Below are 17,722 nucleotides of genomic sequence, written 5' to 3'. Positions count from 1 at the left end.
GGAAATTCTAGTTGAAGCAAGTAAAGCGATAGGGTTGGAAGTAAATCCCGAAAAGACTAAGTATATGATTATGTCTCGTGACGAGAATATTGTACGAAATGGAACTATAAAAATTGGAGATTTATCTTTCGAAGAGGTGGAAAAATTCAAATATCTTGGAGCAACAGTAACAAATATAAATAACACTCCGGAGGAAATTAAACGCAGAATAAATATGGGAAATGCGTGTTATTATTCGGTTGAGAAGCTTTTGTCATCTAGTCTTCTGTCAAAAAATCTGAAAGTTAGAATTTATAAAACAGTTATATTACCGGTTGTTCTGTATGGTTGTGAAACTTGGACTCTCACTTTGAGAGAGGAACAGAGATTAAGAGTGTTTGAGAATAAGTTTCTTAGGAAAATATTTGGGGCTAAGTGGGATGAAGTTACAGGAGAATGGAGAAAGTTACACAACGCAGAGCTGCACGCATTGTAATCTTCACCTGACATAATTAGGAACATAAAATCCAGACGTTTGAGATGGGCAGGACATGTAGCACGTATGGGCGAATCCAGATATGCATATTGTTGGGAGGCCGGAGGGAAAAAGACCTTTGGGGAGGCCGAGACGTAGGTGGGAAGATAATATTAAAATGGATTTGAGGGAGGTGGGATATGATGGTAGAGACTGGATTAATCTTGCTCAGGATAGGGACCAATGGCGGACTTATGTGAGGGCGGCAATGAACCTCCGGGTTCCTTAAAAGCCAGTAAGTAAGTAAGTACAAGTTGAGATATCGTACAGTGCTGACTCTCCACTTCCATTGGTGTGGTCAGCACAACGCCAGCACCAGAACACCGAGACTCGAACCGAGTTGGTCGCGGCTGACATCAAGTGAATGAGGTCATCTCTGTTGTCTGTTGGTCGTGAAATGTGAAGTGTCCGTCCTGGCGGGGATGAGGGCTTCCCCAGTCTTCCACATGCCATGGCGGCCTCACTAGGCAGTCAGCGGCTGGCCAAGAAGCAACGCAAGTAGTAGTGCGGTGTCCGGTGACAGTGAAAGTGAGTGGTTCAAACTGTGTTGGATTTTCAATCTCGGCTTCGACACCCGGCAAGGGAAGTGAGGACTCTTTCGCATGCTACTGTGACTAGGTTTGTCTTATTGTGCGTTGTTTTAAACAAAAGCATTGCATATTGCTAATCACATGAATAGGATCGCATTATTATTATTATTATTATTATTATTATTATTATTATTATTATTATTATTATTTCTCGACAAGCCATAATTTTTCGATTATGTAACGAAGATCCACTTCAGGTTGTAAGTTATCCAGCGTCTTAAAAATAATTATTTTCCTCCAAAAAACCTTCAACGGACGTCACGAAATTCAAATAATTTCTACAGTTTCTGCAAGCTTGTTAACCTCCGTGATATGTACAGGAGGAATCCCATTATACAGTAATTTGGTATAACTTCAGTTTTTTTTACACTAGTTCGGTCCAACTTATTTTCAAGATTCTTATAATTTGCTATTGTTGTTACTATTAACTTTACTTTACATTAATTAATGTTGCAACCGGTCCATTGTTCGAAGGAAAGTTTTCACTAATTACATTTAACCATTTCGAAGACTCCGATAAGCGCAAAATACAGTAGTTTTTTCCGTTGATATTATACGTTATACTATTATAAAACTTTTAGCCGTTATTTTGTTGCATTTTGCGACTACAAATTGAACGGGTCCTGGTCCGATTTCTGACAGGAAAAATGTAGATTTATCTTTCAGTACGGCGTGAGTGTGTTGTGTTTTTTTCTGAAGGCTTATAAAATGCTGACCACATAAACCTACAACATAATTATAAACTCTCGCTCTTTTAATATCTGGTTTCAATTTGTAAATTCTCACAAGGTTGATAAGTATCACTACAACATAAATTATCAAAAGACAATTCTCTAAGTTTATTACTATGATTACTACTACTACTACTACTCCTACTACTACTACTACTACTACTACTACTACTACTACTACTGATACAGCTATTGATATTGCTGCTACTACTTGTACTACTACTCACCTGAAACTACTACTACTACTACTACTACTGATACAGCTATTGATATTGCTGCTACTACTTGTACTACTACTCACCTGAAACTACTACTACTACTACTACTACTGATACAGCTATTGCTGCTAGCCTACTACTTCTACTACTACTCACCTGAAACTACTACTACTAATACAGCTATTGATATTGCTGCTACTTCTTCTACTACTACTACTGATACAGCTATTGATATTCCTGCTACTACTTCTACTACTACTCACCTGAAACTACTACTACTACTACTACTACTACTAGTCCACACCTGTGGAGTAACAGCGCGTCTGGCTGCGAAACCAGATGGCCCGGGTTTGAATCCCGATCGGGGCAAGTTACCTGGTAGAGGTTTTTTCCGGGGTTTTCCCTCAACCCAATACGACCAAATGCTAGGTAACTTTCGGTGCTGGACCCCGGACTCATTTCACCGGCATTATCACCTTCATATCATTCAGACGCTAAATAACCTAGATGTTGATACAGCGTCGTAAAATAACCCAATAAAATAAATAAACTACTACTATTATTACCACCACCACCACTACCACCACCACCACCACCACCATACAACTGGAAAATGGAATTCATGTTATGGGGCAAAGCTAAGCTACTTACGTACCAGCATAGGCGGAGTTGTGGGGGAGGGGGGTGGAGGGACACTGCCCCCCCCCAAACTTGTCTCAACTCTTTTTTTTTAAATAACTTTAGAAAATATTGAATTAAAAATACCTTATTTGCTTTTGTTTATGATTATGTTTCTCTACTTAAATTGACGAATTAATGTCTTCAGATCATGTGTCTGGACTATAATATTTATTTTAAATTTTTGAACGTATAAGAATTTCTATACCTCATTTGAGGATTAGAAGCCTGTAATGTTTCTTTTTTAACAGCCTGTACTCATGCATTAGAAGTCTGCAGGTGTTCAGGCCGCCACTTGGAGGAATATGAATAACATTCTGCACAACAATGCAGAAAAAAGAAAACTGATAATGGTATAATGTGTAAACTTAAAGACGAGACTAAATAAAGAGTTTAAATTTCATGTGATATCTTCAGGAAAGCTTAATATAAAAAAAAAGTTTCTGTTAGCACTGTTACGTAGTTACGTGTTTCTGTACGGAGTGAAAAAGAGAGCGTTTATTTAAAATTATATCCGATTATAATTAATTTATAGTAGATATACAGTACAATTCGGTCCGAAACATCGCGGATATGGATGTAACACTGTAAGAAAATGCCTCCCCCCCGAAAATATCTTTATTAAATGATCATATTCCGATATACTGTACTGTACTACGGTCAAGCTATAATAGGCGGAAGAGATCAATGATGTCCGCCATAACCCCGTTATATGGGGATTCTATGGTTTTGATTTGCCCCCCCCCCCCAAGGAAACGGTTCTCTCTCCGCCTATGCGTACCAGAAGTGAATACAAATCGAACGGAGGGCTGTCCCTAGAGTGCTATATTAAGGGCCATCATACATTGCCCACATTTCATAACTTAATTTTAGCTGAACTACATTTTTTTTTTTTTTGTGCGTGTGTCATGAAGTAAGAATAGAACATAAGTGAACATCAAATTTAGTGTTCGTCTATATTGAAATGTCAAGAAGAATTTTCGGAAGATGAAAGTGTAGAGAGATAACTACCCCTATACGTTTTTCCTTTCTCGATGTGCAACGCTTCGAATAAATTTAGAGGATCTGTGCGTTAATAAAGAAAACATGCGATAAATTATAACACGGATTTTGAAGAAAACTAAGATCTCTATTCAGTTGGGAAAACATTTAATGTGTCTTTCACGTGTTAAATTGTATTACCTGTTAACATGATTCGGCCTGCTATTGGCCAGCAACAGCCAGTTCTGAAGATGGCCGATGACAGGCTGAAACATGTTAATAGGCAATAAAATTTAACACGTGAAAGACACATACGTTTTACGGAGAGATATGGTGTTAAAAGTTGTGTAATCAAGTTGTATCTCTATTCAGTTCGTTTCATATTCGTTAACAAGCGATCATCAACAGCTCCGAGCTGAACACTGCTGGAAATAAACCCAATTTCTTGAATAATTTCAAGGGAAAAATTCTTTCGGAGCCGGGTATCGATCCCGGGAGCCTTCGCTTAGCGCACGAATGCTCTACCGACTGAGCTACCCAGAAATTACACCCGATACCGTCTCAATCTTTCCCTTTATATCCACACAAATCAAGTGGGCTGGCAAGGCGCCAGAAACCCAACTTTGAGTGTACACAAAATCTGTGTGACTTGAATTGTGGTTTCATAGGGAGCTTTACCTGAAAGCCAGAGTTGTCGATTGTGACGAGTTATAATACGCTAAGTTTCCGGTATGAACCTGAAAAAGTGAAAAGTGAGGAGTTCGCAGTCAGCAGTCTCCCGGAACCAAGAATTTCGCCAAAAAGATTTAATCAAAACTAGACTAAGGGTCGAATTCATAATCGTCACTTGTAAAATGAGGAAACACTTAAGTAATGAGCGTTTCCTCAGCATTTATTTTAGTTCGTATTGCAGAGACGCTACTCTTTCATATGCATTGAGCATTCTCTTGATATCGAAAGAAATATTGCAACATGGCTAGACGTGAGCGCTTTCGTACATTTAATTGTTTCCCAGTGCCTTCAAATTGTTAAATCGGCATTATTATCGTACACAAATACAGGAGTAAATATTACAGAGCTAAAATTATACAAGATGTCGATAAACATTTTACAGAAGAAGAAAGAAGTGAGCTAAGATAACTTGTTATGAAATATAGAGATATCGTAGAAAGTAAAAAAATCTTATAATTGCTTTCTCCAAAAGAAGAAATTGACATGGAACAAAATTGCATTTGAGCTTAATGCACACTCCGGAAATATTCCTTTAAGTTAACTATTTTAATTTATTTTCCAGTTATTTTTATGGTTAACAAAGTGGAAGTGGTATAATTAAGCAAATTTTAACGAAAATGCAAATAACACTTTTTTTGGGACGTAAATACTTTTCGAAAAAATACCACTTAAACCAACCTGAAATGATACTGTAGCATAGAATCTCAGCATAGAATTTCAGCACTGGTGAAATCGGTTGCATTGTGAATTTCAATGAGAGACACCAGAATATCCATAACATTGTTCTTGTCGAAACGGTATCTCCTCTTAAATTGTTGGTCATTGTACATCTCTAAAGGGTTTTCCATATCTCTGAACTTCTTTTGTTTTGCCGAAACACATTTTCATTTTCATTATAGAAATCAATAAATTCATCAAAATCATAATCATCATATTATATTGTATACTGAATCAGCTGATTACAATGCATTTGAGGAAACACTTGAGTAAGCTGACAAGCTACCTTATTTGAATAAGTGTTCACTTCAGTGGGATTTATGAATTGGAAATGATTATAAGCAACTGCTTAAGGATTTCCTTACGATGAGTGTTGGCTATGAATTCGGCCCTAAATATTATGTTCTGTGACAGCTTAGCAATTCTGCAGTGTTCGTACCCAGTGGCCAGATAGTGATTTGGACATTTTACTACATAGCTTCAGAAGATTCGTTGTTCACGACCTCGATATCGAAAAGAAATAGTTGGTCCGTGTTGTATGGCAATACATCAAACCATAGTGCTAACTAATATTGTTAGGGGATTTTTGGACAACGAAAAGTCAGTGTGCTAATGTTTTCATTGCATTAACTGAATTTAGTACCGAGTGACTTCTCTTTTTTGCAAAATCTGAAAGCGCTAGTGAAAGACTTATAATTTTTTAATGTAGACATTAGTCAAATAGCAATAACGAGAGAATTAAACAGAATTTCAAATGCGATCTTACGCCAGTCCTTTCAGTTACTTCTTGATCTTATAGGCTATGTACTGTGTATGCAAGAAGAAGTTACTGTAAATAAACAATGCTCAGATTGCCTGTACGCGGAATAATTTTTTTTCTAGCATCATTCCTGTTTTACAGTTACCGCACTGTGTATTATTATTATTATTATTATTATTATTATTATTATTATTATTATTATACCAACTAATAAGATGAAACCACGAGTGCAATTTAATAAGATTATTCAACGAATAAAATTAAATAACTCTAAAAATCGAATTATTTTACGTCAAAGCAATAAGGCATTATGTTTCCTTGTAACGAAGTTAAAAAAAACAAACTGCTATCTATCACGGCATACTAAATACTATTGCCAACTACACAGCGGAAATACGAAACAACAATACCGGTACCTCACTTCAAAAGTAAGATAAGCTGAAATATTGCATTAACACAATAAAAACACGAAAGGGTTTTACAAACGTTTATTTATTAGGCACTTCATGTTACAGTTATTGAAAACGCAATTTTCAAAGTTAAATTTTGTTGACATTTCTTGATTTACTGTGAATGACACTGAAGTATCGTACGAGGCACCTTATCAGATAAGACTCTTCTTTACAAAACATCTTATCAAGCAACACAACTGTAATTGGTATTTTAAGGCGGTTCTGAAACGTTATTGACCAATGTCACAAATTCATCCTATAAGTTGAATAGTCAATATACAGGGTGTCTCTAAATTAGACCGAGAAAATTAGGGAGCAGATAGATAACCTTCGTGGAAGCTTATTTTGTTAAGGAACCCATGGGCTGCGACGCTTCGTTTCGGTGCAAGAAGGAATTACAGATCGGGATAAAGTAAGTAAGTATGTGCAAGTAACAAGGGATTCTGTGTCACATGATTCTGTGTGTTAATCCAAAAAAAAAGTACAGAAAAACGAAACCAACGACGCATTAAACTGTACTGAACATTACAACAGTAGCAGTACAAGTACTAAACTACGTAGACGAATAACACGGATAACAAGAGTCGTACTAATGGAAGTAAACAAACGTGCTGTAATCGATACCAAATGATGCTGGGCTCCGGACGTAAACAAACCGAGTGATAGTAGTAATGACACATCCCTCTTGGACTGAAAAGAGTGATTGTCCGTTCCCGCCTTCTTGCAATGAAACGAAGCATCGCAGCCCATGGGTTCCTTAACAAAATATGCTTTCACGAAGTTTATCTGCTTCCTAATTTTGTAGATCTAATTTAGAGACACCCTGTATTGTTGAAGCAATTCATTTAATATGCGTGTGTTTCTTAATAAAAAAAAGTCACTTTTAAAAATAAGCCTGCTGTTGCTTAAACTGTTTTATTGATCTGTTACGATTAGAGTTCCTGGATAATAATTGAATCAGTGTTGCCAACTCAGAATTCCATTTACCGCTGCACAAGCTTAAGAAATCCGCTAAACTGTATTTAAAAATTCCAGATTTTTATTAATACATCACTTCCAAACTTGAAATACAAACTATACAGTTTTAGGAACTGGAGGATTTTATAATTTATAAATATAGACGAAATTATGGAAAGTGTGCAACATTTTGTAGGCTCTATGTTATGCAAAATCGTCTTCATCGTCGTACAGTTGAATGAAGTACATAGATCAAGAATATACTGGACACTTCGGAAATAATCGCATTCACAATCACAACAGTCGATTCGAAATCTGATCTCACACTGAGCAGTCACGTTCAGCCAACAATGAGTCTGGTTTTAAGTTTTAAGTATGTCTGTGTTACATAAACTATAATGCGGAATGATAAATGAAATAATATGTCTTATAAGTTATCATAAAGGAAAAGAATAATTCAGTTCATTATCTATTTTATGATTAAATACATGAATTCATTTACAAAAACAATGCATTCATTAGATTAAGAGTTTAATGAATGCGGCACACCTCATGTGTACAGCAACAATGGATGAAGCAGGAAATGGACGTGGTTGAACCAAATCGATTTAACATACAACGTTGATATTTTATACTATCACAATAAAAAAGTGTAATAATATCATACTAAACTCTGGTTAATGATTAACTAACATTGTTATCCGCAAGTACACATAAAAACAATTATAGACTAACATCTTTAGAGAAAAAGAACTTAAAAATATCATCTACCTCTGCCGGAATCATAAAAAACGCCAAATAAATAGCTAGCCGCTGACGGTAAAATTCTGTAGCTGACCATAGTCCTGAAAACACCAGATTTAGCTAAAAAACCGCTGACTTGGCAACACTGAATTGAATTATTATCGAGGGACTCTAGTTGCGATTACAGTGATTGTAGTTGCGATTACTCCCGTGTGACATCTGGTGGGAAACAATTGACAATCGGCGCAAACAGTTGAAAGTCAGTGATAAAAATGCTTTTCGCGCTAGTTTTATAAGTTCTCACGTCACCATCTAATAATCAATTTTTAACAAGCTTGCTTAGCGTTAAAAGTTCTGTTTTTAGGAATGGCTGTGAAAAAATTTATTTTCAGTATGTGACACTTCAATAAAGAGATCTTCATAATGCTATTATAATCTTTACGTATACTATCATCAATATGGAATTAGTAGCTCCATACATGTTAATCTGAATATAGAGTTTTTTTCTTTACTTCATTGCTTGGCCAATTATTTTTATTATTTCGTACTCTCTTTCTTATCTATTATATTATTTTGTGTCTTTGTATTATATTTGTAATTTTATTTTTTAAATTTTTATATTATATACCTTTGTTTTTAGCATAGTACTGTCTCTTTACTTTAGATGTTATTTTTCATCGTTTATTTCGTTTCAATCTTCTTTCCGCTCCCTTTTTCTGCCTCCTTGCCTCCTGTCGTATCTTTGCTTCTTTTGTCTGATATCACAGTCTAGTATATACAGTCACGAAGCTCAATACGTAGTAAATATGCATCCATAGATAGTTGCTAACCACTTGGATCGCTAATATCGCCTCATTACAGGCAATACGAAATAGTACCGGGACAGTCTATTGTTTCTAGCACCCTCGCAACTCAAGCTTCGTGACTGCATATACTACGTAGACTGTGATGATATATTTTCCCTTCTTCTTTATATCAAACTCTTTCTTGTACTCTTCACCTCCTATCATTTCTTCCATCACATCTTTCTGTCTTTCTAATAGATCACTTTTCACTTTCTTCAATTTCAGTCCTTATTTTCCAACTTTCTTCCTTCTTCCCACAGTATTTTCTTTTCTTTTTTTAGTTTTCTTTATTTCACTTTGTATTTGCTCTCTCTTAGCTCCAGCCGTTTTATCATCGTATCTGTTTGTCATTATTTCCATTATTTTTCTCTTTATTTTTCATTTCAGTCTTTTTTGCTCTGTTTTTTCTTTCTTTTCCACTATGCTCCTCTTCACTCTTGACTTGTTCTTTTCTTTAGTTTCTGTATCGTTCTCCCCTCTTTTCCCTCTCCTCCTTCAGTTTCGCCCACAGTATACGGTACTTAATTTCTTTCTTTTAGTCTTCTTCTTTAATTTTCCTTAGCTCTTTATTTTTTTCCTCTCTGTCGCTGTATTTCTCTTCCGTACTGTGCTTTATTTTTCTCTCTTATATTTAATCTTATTTTGTTCCCCCTTTTCAATTGCCTTTTTCCTACTTCCTAGCATACATTTCTTTCTTTGTTTCTAAACGCTGTCGTCCGTTCCCATTCTTTTTCCCGAATCCGCATTCTCTAATAAACGTTTTCCCGAAGCTACCTTTTCCCGAATCAATTTTCCCGAAGCCACGGTCCCCAATTTCATTTACTATTCAGTTTCCCGAATATATTAAGCGAGAAATTCCCGAATATTTGACTACTTTGAAGTCACGTACATCAGTGGCACACGAGCTCGTGGCGACCTGTACTTCCTCGATATGATATGACATTGTGGAACCAGTACAATTCCACATTAAATAATGAACATCGAACAAATAATCTGTCGTAAGCGTCCACAGTAGTCTGCAAGTGGTGTTTGGTAGACACCATCCAAGCTTCTATACTATTTTGTCTGAGCTCCAAAAGGAAGAGAGCGATACGAGGACCATGATTGCGGAATTCACATTGGGTAGACGCGTGAGGGCACAACCGAAGAGAGAGTGGCTACAACTTCAAGCACGAATACCTGCAGGATTATCAAATCTGTGCAGCTGATAACAGACACCTCGATTACCTGAGGACACTTGGACATTATTTCACTCTGTAAAGAGTAAATGTAATTAAATATAATTATACGATAATTATATTAAATACACTTGTGTGGTAATATATACTACTGTATTATCGAGAAAAAGGAAATCAAAGAAATCTAGAAAGTGGATTCGAGAATTTTGTATTCGGGAAAATGGAAATCAAAGAAATCGGGAAAATGTCTGTCGGGAATTTGGATTCGGGAATTTTGTATTCGAGACTTTTGTATTCGGGAAAATGTAAATCAAAGAAATCGGGAAAATGTCTGTGGGGAATGTGGATTCGGGAATTTTGTATTCGAGACTTTTGTATTCGGGAAAATGGAAATCAAATAAATCGGGAAAATGTCTGTCGGGAATGTGGATTCGGGAATTTTGTATTCGGGAAAATGGATGTTCGGGAATGCGGATTCGAGAAAATGTCCGGGAATCGCTGTCGCCTCATTCTTTTTATTTTTTTCTATTTCTGTGCGTATATTTCATCTGCTCTCTCGCTCTCTTTTCCTTGCTTGCTCTCTCCCACAGTATTTATTTTATTTTCCTTGTTTTACTCTTCTTTCCTCTCTCTTCTCCTCCTTCTCTCTCCCATCAATTCCTTTTTACTTTCTTCTGTTTTCTCTTTTTCATTGTTCCTATTTCCTTTTCCTGCTGCCCCTTCATCACGCTTCTATGTCCTCTTCTCTTGAAGTAGCAATCTGGCGTCGCAGAATCCTTTCTCCTCTTAACTTTGACGTAACAATAAAGTTGCTTCATCACTCTGCAAGTCGCTCCGGTTGCTCACGTGACGAGGAAGTTCATATTGTTGAGCTAGAGCTCATTGTCAGATGGCACCCGCATTCCGACTCCTTTCTCTATCGATCCTTCAGGGTATGCAATTCTTATTGCAGCGCTTCTGTAACTCAATACACTGCTTTGATTTCACACTTCATCTCTAGGCGTTGCAAACGTTCCTCAGCAGTAGATAGAAAAATAGACTCGGCTAACTGGTTGGTTCGATGTTGAAATATTGCAAGTTTTATTAATAAATAAATTGAGCTGCTACACTCAACATCTTCGTATGAAGTGTAAAAAACCTCTACCATGAGATTGAAGGCAAGGTTGAACAACATTGTAATCCGTGGCATGAACAGTCCAGGAAGGACAAAGGCCGGCTGCTGGCCACATGTCTCAGCAGAGGTGAACGATCATCCAACCAGAACGGAGGTATCGTGTGGTCAGCACGATGGTCCCTCCAGTCGTTATAGCTCGCTTAAGAAACCCGATTTCTATACCTCTCGTAGCTTGCCAAATTCATCACAATGCTGAATGGGCACCGATCCTGTGCGCTGACCGAGATGTCGTGAAAAAATTCCTATCCCATGAGGACCCGAACCAGCGTGAATTCCGTTAACGCGAATCCTATAGAGTATACGAAGTTTAGAAAATACCATTGGGTATACAGGGTGATACAAAACCTCTGCGACTAACTCTGAGGGGTGATAGATCTAACAATAAGGAACCCTTTTTGTTAAACAACCTATGTCTTTTGACGCGTCGTTTCGAAGTTACCGTTGAAAATGTTTTTGCGCGGGCGTATGTCAATGTATGCGAATGTGTGCACCCCTGTTTGTTTGTTGAGATGTTTGTAAGAGACGAGAAGGGTTGTTGTTTGTTTACGTTTAATGTTCAATACCTTTTCCTTTCAGTTCAGTGTAATCATCAATTGAGAATGGATGTCTATACTTTCCCCGAGTTAGCCGACATGGTAATGTGTTATGGGGAGGCTCGCGGAAACGCAAGAAGAGCTCTCCACATGTACCAACAACAGTTTCAAAACAGAAATCACCCTCACCACACAATATTTGCTCGACTTTATCAGCGCCTTCGAGACGATGGGTCTCTTCGTCCCCAACGCATTGGTGGAAGATCGCGTAGACATCCATTCTCAATTGATGATTACACTGAACTGAAAGGAAAAGGTATTGAACATTAAACGTAAACAAACAACAACCCTTCTCGTCTCTTACAAACATCTCAACAACCAAACAGGGGTGCATACATTCGCATACATTGACGTACGCCCGCGCAAAAACTTTTCAACGATAACTTCGAAACGATGCGTCAAGAGACATAGGTTGTTTAATAAAAAAGGTCCCTTATTGTTAGATCTATCGCCCCTCAGAGTTTGTCGCAGATGTTTTGAATCACCCTGTATAGGCGTCTTCTCAACGGACATCCCCCTTCTTTGTAATCTATCTAAAATAAGTAATTTACGTATTTTGTAACCTATATAGAATAATAGAAGTAAATCTAAATATTGTAATTAAACTTGCTTTAGATATATTATTTTGATGTACATATGGTATTTTCATGCAGATATTGTGCGTCATCGATGAAAGAGTAATGGAACAGAGAAAAATTCTCTCCGGCACAGGAATTTGAACCCGGGTTTTCAGCTCGTGATTTAAGACGGCGCTTATTCCGTCAGATTCCGGCCAACTAGTCACTCATAAAGAGTGCACCTCAGCACATGTGTGGACTTCAGTCCTACGTTCATAGACATCTATGACGTAGTGCAGAGGGAGGCCACTAGAGGGAACCCAAGAGTTTTTAGCGCAAATCACTTCGTGATTTAAGACGGCGCTTATTCCGTCGGATCCCGGCCAACTAGTCACTCATAACGAGTGCACCTCAGCACATGTGTGGACTTCAGTCCTACGTTCATAGACATCTATGACGTAGTGCAGAGGGAGGCCACTAGAGGGAACCCAAGAGTTGGAAGCACGTAGAGCTGAAAACCCGGGTTCAAATCCCGGTGCCGGAGAGAATTTTTCTCTGTTCCATTACTCCTTCATAGTTGCTTTAGATATATTAAACGCTTTATAATACATATAGATAGACATGTGTTAGTTTATTTGTATTTGCAGTAAACGAATAAATGAAATAGATGTACTTCTGTTATTTTACATACGTTAGGAAATACGTAAATAACTTATTCAAGTTATATTGCAAAGAGGAAGATGACTGCTAAGAAGATCTACGGCACGGAACGATTTAACAAAATTTTTTAATGTCTTTATTTTAGAGCTCTTTATTAACTGCTATGGTTATCTAGCGTCTGAATGAAATGAAGGTGATAATGCCAGCGAAATACTTCCTGGATCCAGCGCTGAAAGTTACCCAGCACTTGCTCTTAATGTGTTAAGAGAAAACCACGGGAAAAAACCTCAATCCAACTAGGATTTCAACCCGGGCGCGCTCATCCCGTTGAACAAGTTTAGACTTCATTATTTTTCTATACCTTAATTCAAGTTTTCCTTGACAGTGAACTCGTAAATATTTTAGTATTGTGTTCTTGAGCTCATCTGTTGTTATTTTATGTCGATAAACAGATGAAAGCACCGCAAAAGAAATAGAAATAATCGGGAGAGAGCGAAGGATCGGATCTGAGAATAGTGGAGCCAAAGTCCCTTTCGTCATCATTAGACGTACGGGAAATCCTATTGATATAAATCCATTTTGAATCTCAGCTTTATTAAGCTACGCAAGGAAAGAAAGCTTTACACTTTATAAGTCAATCGTATTACTAAAATTAAGACCCAACAATCCTCATTTACTAGTAGCAATCAGTATGAATTATGGACAGTTGGTGGAATCATAGCAAAGCAAACCGGATTACCTCTAAAAACATGCTCCAGTGCCAGAATTTTATGTCGGATATTCAGCGAGAAAAACCGTTCGATTAATGAGTTGCTAAGTGAGCCATACTTATGCGTGCGAAATGCATAACTGAAGGAAAACAGTGTAATAAAGCTAGAAATGTAGATTGACGAAGAAGAAAAATCATTGGTGCCGTTTCATGTACCAAAATTAAAATTGTTTCCACAGGTTGGGAAAAAAAATCGTGATTTTTTAAATTAAAATCAGAATCAATGATTTTTTATTTAAATTAAATGTTTTTATTTAAATCAGATATTTTATTTAAATAAGATTTTTATTTCAATATTTTTTTACTAAATACTTTAATTATTTTTAATTGTATTTATTGAAGTAAACAAGGTATTATCAATCATAAGTCACACCAATGACCAAACAGGAGTTAGATTTTTTTCCAGTTTTAAGTTAAAAAAACAAACTTGAATTTTCATTTGATTTCTGATACATGACTTCGTATATATATATATATATATATATATATATATATATATATATATATATATATATTCGTATAATATTCCAGTCCACACCTGTGGAGTAACGGACAGCGCGTCTGGCCGCGAAACCAGGTGGCCCGGGTTCGAATCCCGGTCGAGGCAAGTTACCTGGTTGAGGTTTTTTACGGGGTTTTCCCTGAACCCAATACGAGCAAATGCTGGACCCCGAACTCATGTTACCGGCATTATCACCTTCATTTCATTCAGACGCTAAATAACCGAGATGTTGATACAGCGACGTAAAATAACCCAATTAAAATATATGTATATTCAATTCCCCCACTCTGTCTTTTACACACAATAATATTTATTCTTTTTCAAGAAACTTGAAAACTTTTCTATATCCTGCTCTGATGATCTCTTTTTTTCGTCCTTCCGGGATGGTTTTTCCTCCAGGCCCAAATTAATTCTTTATTAATTCTGGTCTTGTTATTTCTGTGCAAGAACTTTACTGTCCACACTACGTGAGAATAACAGCAATCAATGTGAAGCGCAGCGACATTTTAGATAAAAATCGACTATTGATCGATAGTGATAAAATAGACCATGTATGGTGGGTCCCTATCACCACGGCATGGCGCGTCCTCAGGTTGCGGATAGAGGAGACGGCCTCCAGTTATGGAGGGTAGCTGCGAATATATTGAATAAGCAGTCGTGGACAGCCGATAAGGGGTGGTCCTCCAGCTTGGGGGTTGGGCGAAGGGCTAACAACCCATCACCGTAAAAAACAGCTTGTTACGAATCCCTACAAAAAGACGCATTGTATTCTTCACCTGACATAATTAGGAACTTAAAATCCAGACGTTTGAGATGGGCAGGGCATGTAGCACGTATGGGCGAATCCAGAAATGCATATAGAGTGTTAGTTGGGAGACCGGAGGGAAAAAGACCTTTAGGGAGGCCGAGACGTAGATGGGAGGATAATATTAAAATGGATTTGAGGGAGGTGGGATATGATGATAGAGACTGGCTTAATCTTGCACAGGATAGGGACCGATGGCGGCTTATGTGAGGGCGGCAATGAACCTTCGGGTTCCTTAAAAGCCATTTGTAAGTAAGTAAGTGATAAAATAGATCGTCTTTGGAGGAATAGACAGCCTTATAGGACCTGGTCTAGGTTATGCTGACATGATACAATATTATGAGAAGATTTGGCTTGTAAAACCGGATTTCGCAACTTACTGTAACTTCCTAAATTCTTCAATATTTTGGGTGGTCACCAGTCCCGTACACGGGTAAAATTTAACGTGAAAGTTTCTCGAGCTATCTCCCATTCCGTATCACTGGTCCAAGGTATGACGCCTTGGATCACGCAGATACGGCGCGGGACATATGAGGAATAATATTACAGTCACTTACAAATCGAGGCCGACAGCTCGGCTGTTAGCAATTCGTGCACGTTACCCGTGAGCCGATGTATTTTGCCCTGTTGGCACTAAGAGGGTTTGTTTGGTCGTCTGTATTTAGTTAACCAAAATTGAAGAAAGGATCTACCATACGTTTAAAGACACGCATGTTTTAAAATGAATGTATTTTCTTGATTTGATCTCATTCTTTAAGTTCTGTGACAGCTATATTCAATTTCCCATAAAGCAATGCTTACGTAACAGTCGCGTGCTTCGTGCGAGGAAGAAAGTTGCATAAGGAAACCCAGATGTCTGCCAGAGAATACCTCTTTATGTTCACGTTCTGTTGATCTCGGAATGGCTGGACCCAGTGCACTTTCATATTGTATAGGCCTACAAACGTAATTAGTTCACAGTATAACAATGGACACATGGTTTCTATAATGTACAGCTAATGTTGGTCACATAGCTGAGATAGTAGAACAACTGATTACGGGCAAGAAAGGTCCTAGATTCGACCTCGGGTGGTAGCGGGATTTTTCTTTACCAAAACTTCCAGAAGACCTTGGGGTACACTCAGTCTTGTGTCAAATTAAATACCAATTTTTTTTCGGGGGTAAAAGGCGGTCGGAGCGTGGTGCCGGCTGCAGGCCACACCACCTCAGTCTAGTGCCGAGATCATGAAAACACGGACCTCTATCTCCATAGCTACCATGCATCTTCATTAATATTGTAATTTGCGACGTTATTTTTTTTGCAACGTTTAAGTGAGCGTCCGCCAAGTTAGCTCTGTGGTAGCGTGTCTACCTCCAGACTAGCCGGCCCAGGTTCGATCCCCGGCGGGCTCAGAAATTTTAATATAAAACTTACACATACACTCACCTTAGAACAGACCTGCAGAACTGTAGCTCTTGAGAGCGACTGCTTTCCTCCCCTCTTTTACCCTACCCACCTTTTCTACCTGTGCGGTCACGGCGTTCTAGTTACGCTCGGCTGCATCAACATTCATTCTCGGGGCGGAAGTTGATCATCCCCAATAGAAGTGGAGTGAGGCTGACGTCATAGTTCCCCTACTTTGCGAGTTCTGCAGGCCTGCTTTAGAACAAGACAAAACACTCCACAGATACACATCATGTACAGCGTGGCCCACCGAAGTGGTGTGCAACTAGAAAATGGGTCACAGTTCTGCCATCTATCCGCAATATGCGGAACCCGAATTACGTAAAGTGAAGTGGGTAGGCATTGGATACATACATACATAGGCCTACATACGTACGTGCATACATACATACTGTACATACCTACATACATACGTACATACATACATATACATATACATATACATACAAGTGGGCACCTATTATGAAAAAACGTCCGTTGCCATTTCTGTAATACTCTATACGCACATCTTGCACCTTAGCGGGAGCGCGCCAATATAACCCGCAACATATCATCGCTCCTTCGCGGCAGCGGACCGATGCAACCCGCAGGGTATCATTATTGCAAAAATAAATATAATTTGAATATAATCCTATATTACGCGCTACATTCAAGATATTGTTAGAGATTTGGGCAGCGAATACTGAATTTATTATCTTGCACTGTTTACGATATTCATTAGAAGTTCAAGTTCTTCGTTTTATAATTATTCTACGATGATTCTCATTAAGCTTTGAGCTATGATTATTTGAAATCACACAACCACCAACAACTTAAACGTTCAACGTAATTATAGGGATTCTGTGAATCTCATGCCATCGTTTTGCAATTGAGGAGTTGGGAGGAAAGATGATCCGGGGCTAAAAATTGCGTTTTGAGAAAAACGGGTTTGAAAAATAAAGTTGTTTACCCTTGATAAGATAATTTTTTTATATTTTATGGAAGGAGTATGACCTAATCTTCCAATTCTGTAATTTTAGGCTTTATAAAATATTTATACAGGGTGTTTCAGAGGTGGAGTTACAAACATTCAGGGATGATGGCGAAGGGCACATGTATCAATTTGAGATAAGGAACCCTGG

General features: G+C 37.9%; 1 protein-coding gene across 9 annotated transcripts in view; it reads left to right on the top strand.

Annotated features, from left to right (window-relative positions):
• The window catches only part of LOC138704526 (uncharacterized), a 196,136-nt gene that overhangs the window by 131,877 nt on the left and 46,537 nt on the right, over positions 1–17,722 (top strand). For 2 of the 9 annotated variants that reach the window (XM_069832557.1, XM_069832531.1), the window contains exon 1: positions 956–1,132. The exons of 5 other annotated variants lie outside the window; for them this stretch is intronic. The gene's annotated coding sequence lies outside the window, so the exon portion shown is untranslated. Of the gene's footprint in view, positions 1–914; positions 1,133–17,722 lie in introns of those variants that run through there. 2 more of the 9 variants (XM_069832540.1, XM_069832567.1) reach the window with 2 other exon arrangements.

The sequence above is a fragment of the Periplaneta americana genome, chromosome 1 (genome assembly GCF_040183065.1).
Source record: "Periplaneta americana isolate PAMFEO1 chromosome 1, P.americana_PAMFEO1_priV1, whole genome shotgun sequence".
NCBI classification, from domain to species: Eukaryota; Metazoa; Arthropoda; class Insecta; order Blattodea; family Blattidae; genus Periplaneta; species Periplaneta americana.
The sequence above is the reverse complement of the archived record's forward strand: the minus strand, read 5'-3'. Positions and strand labels throughout refer to the sequence as shown.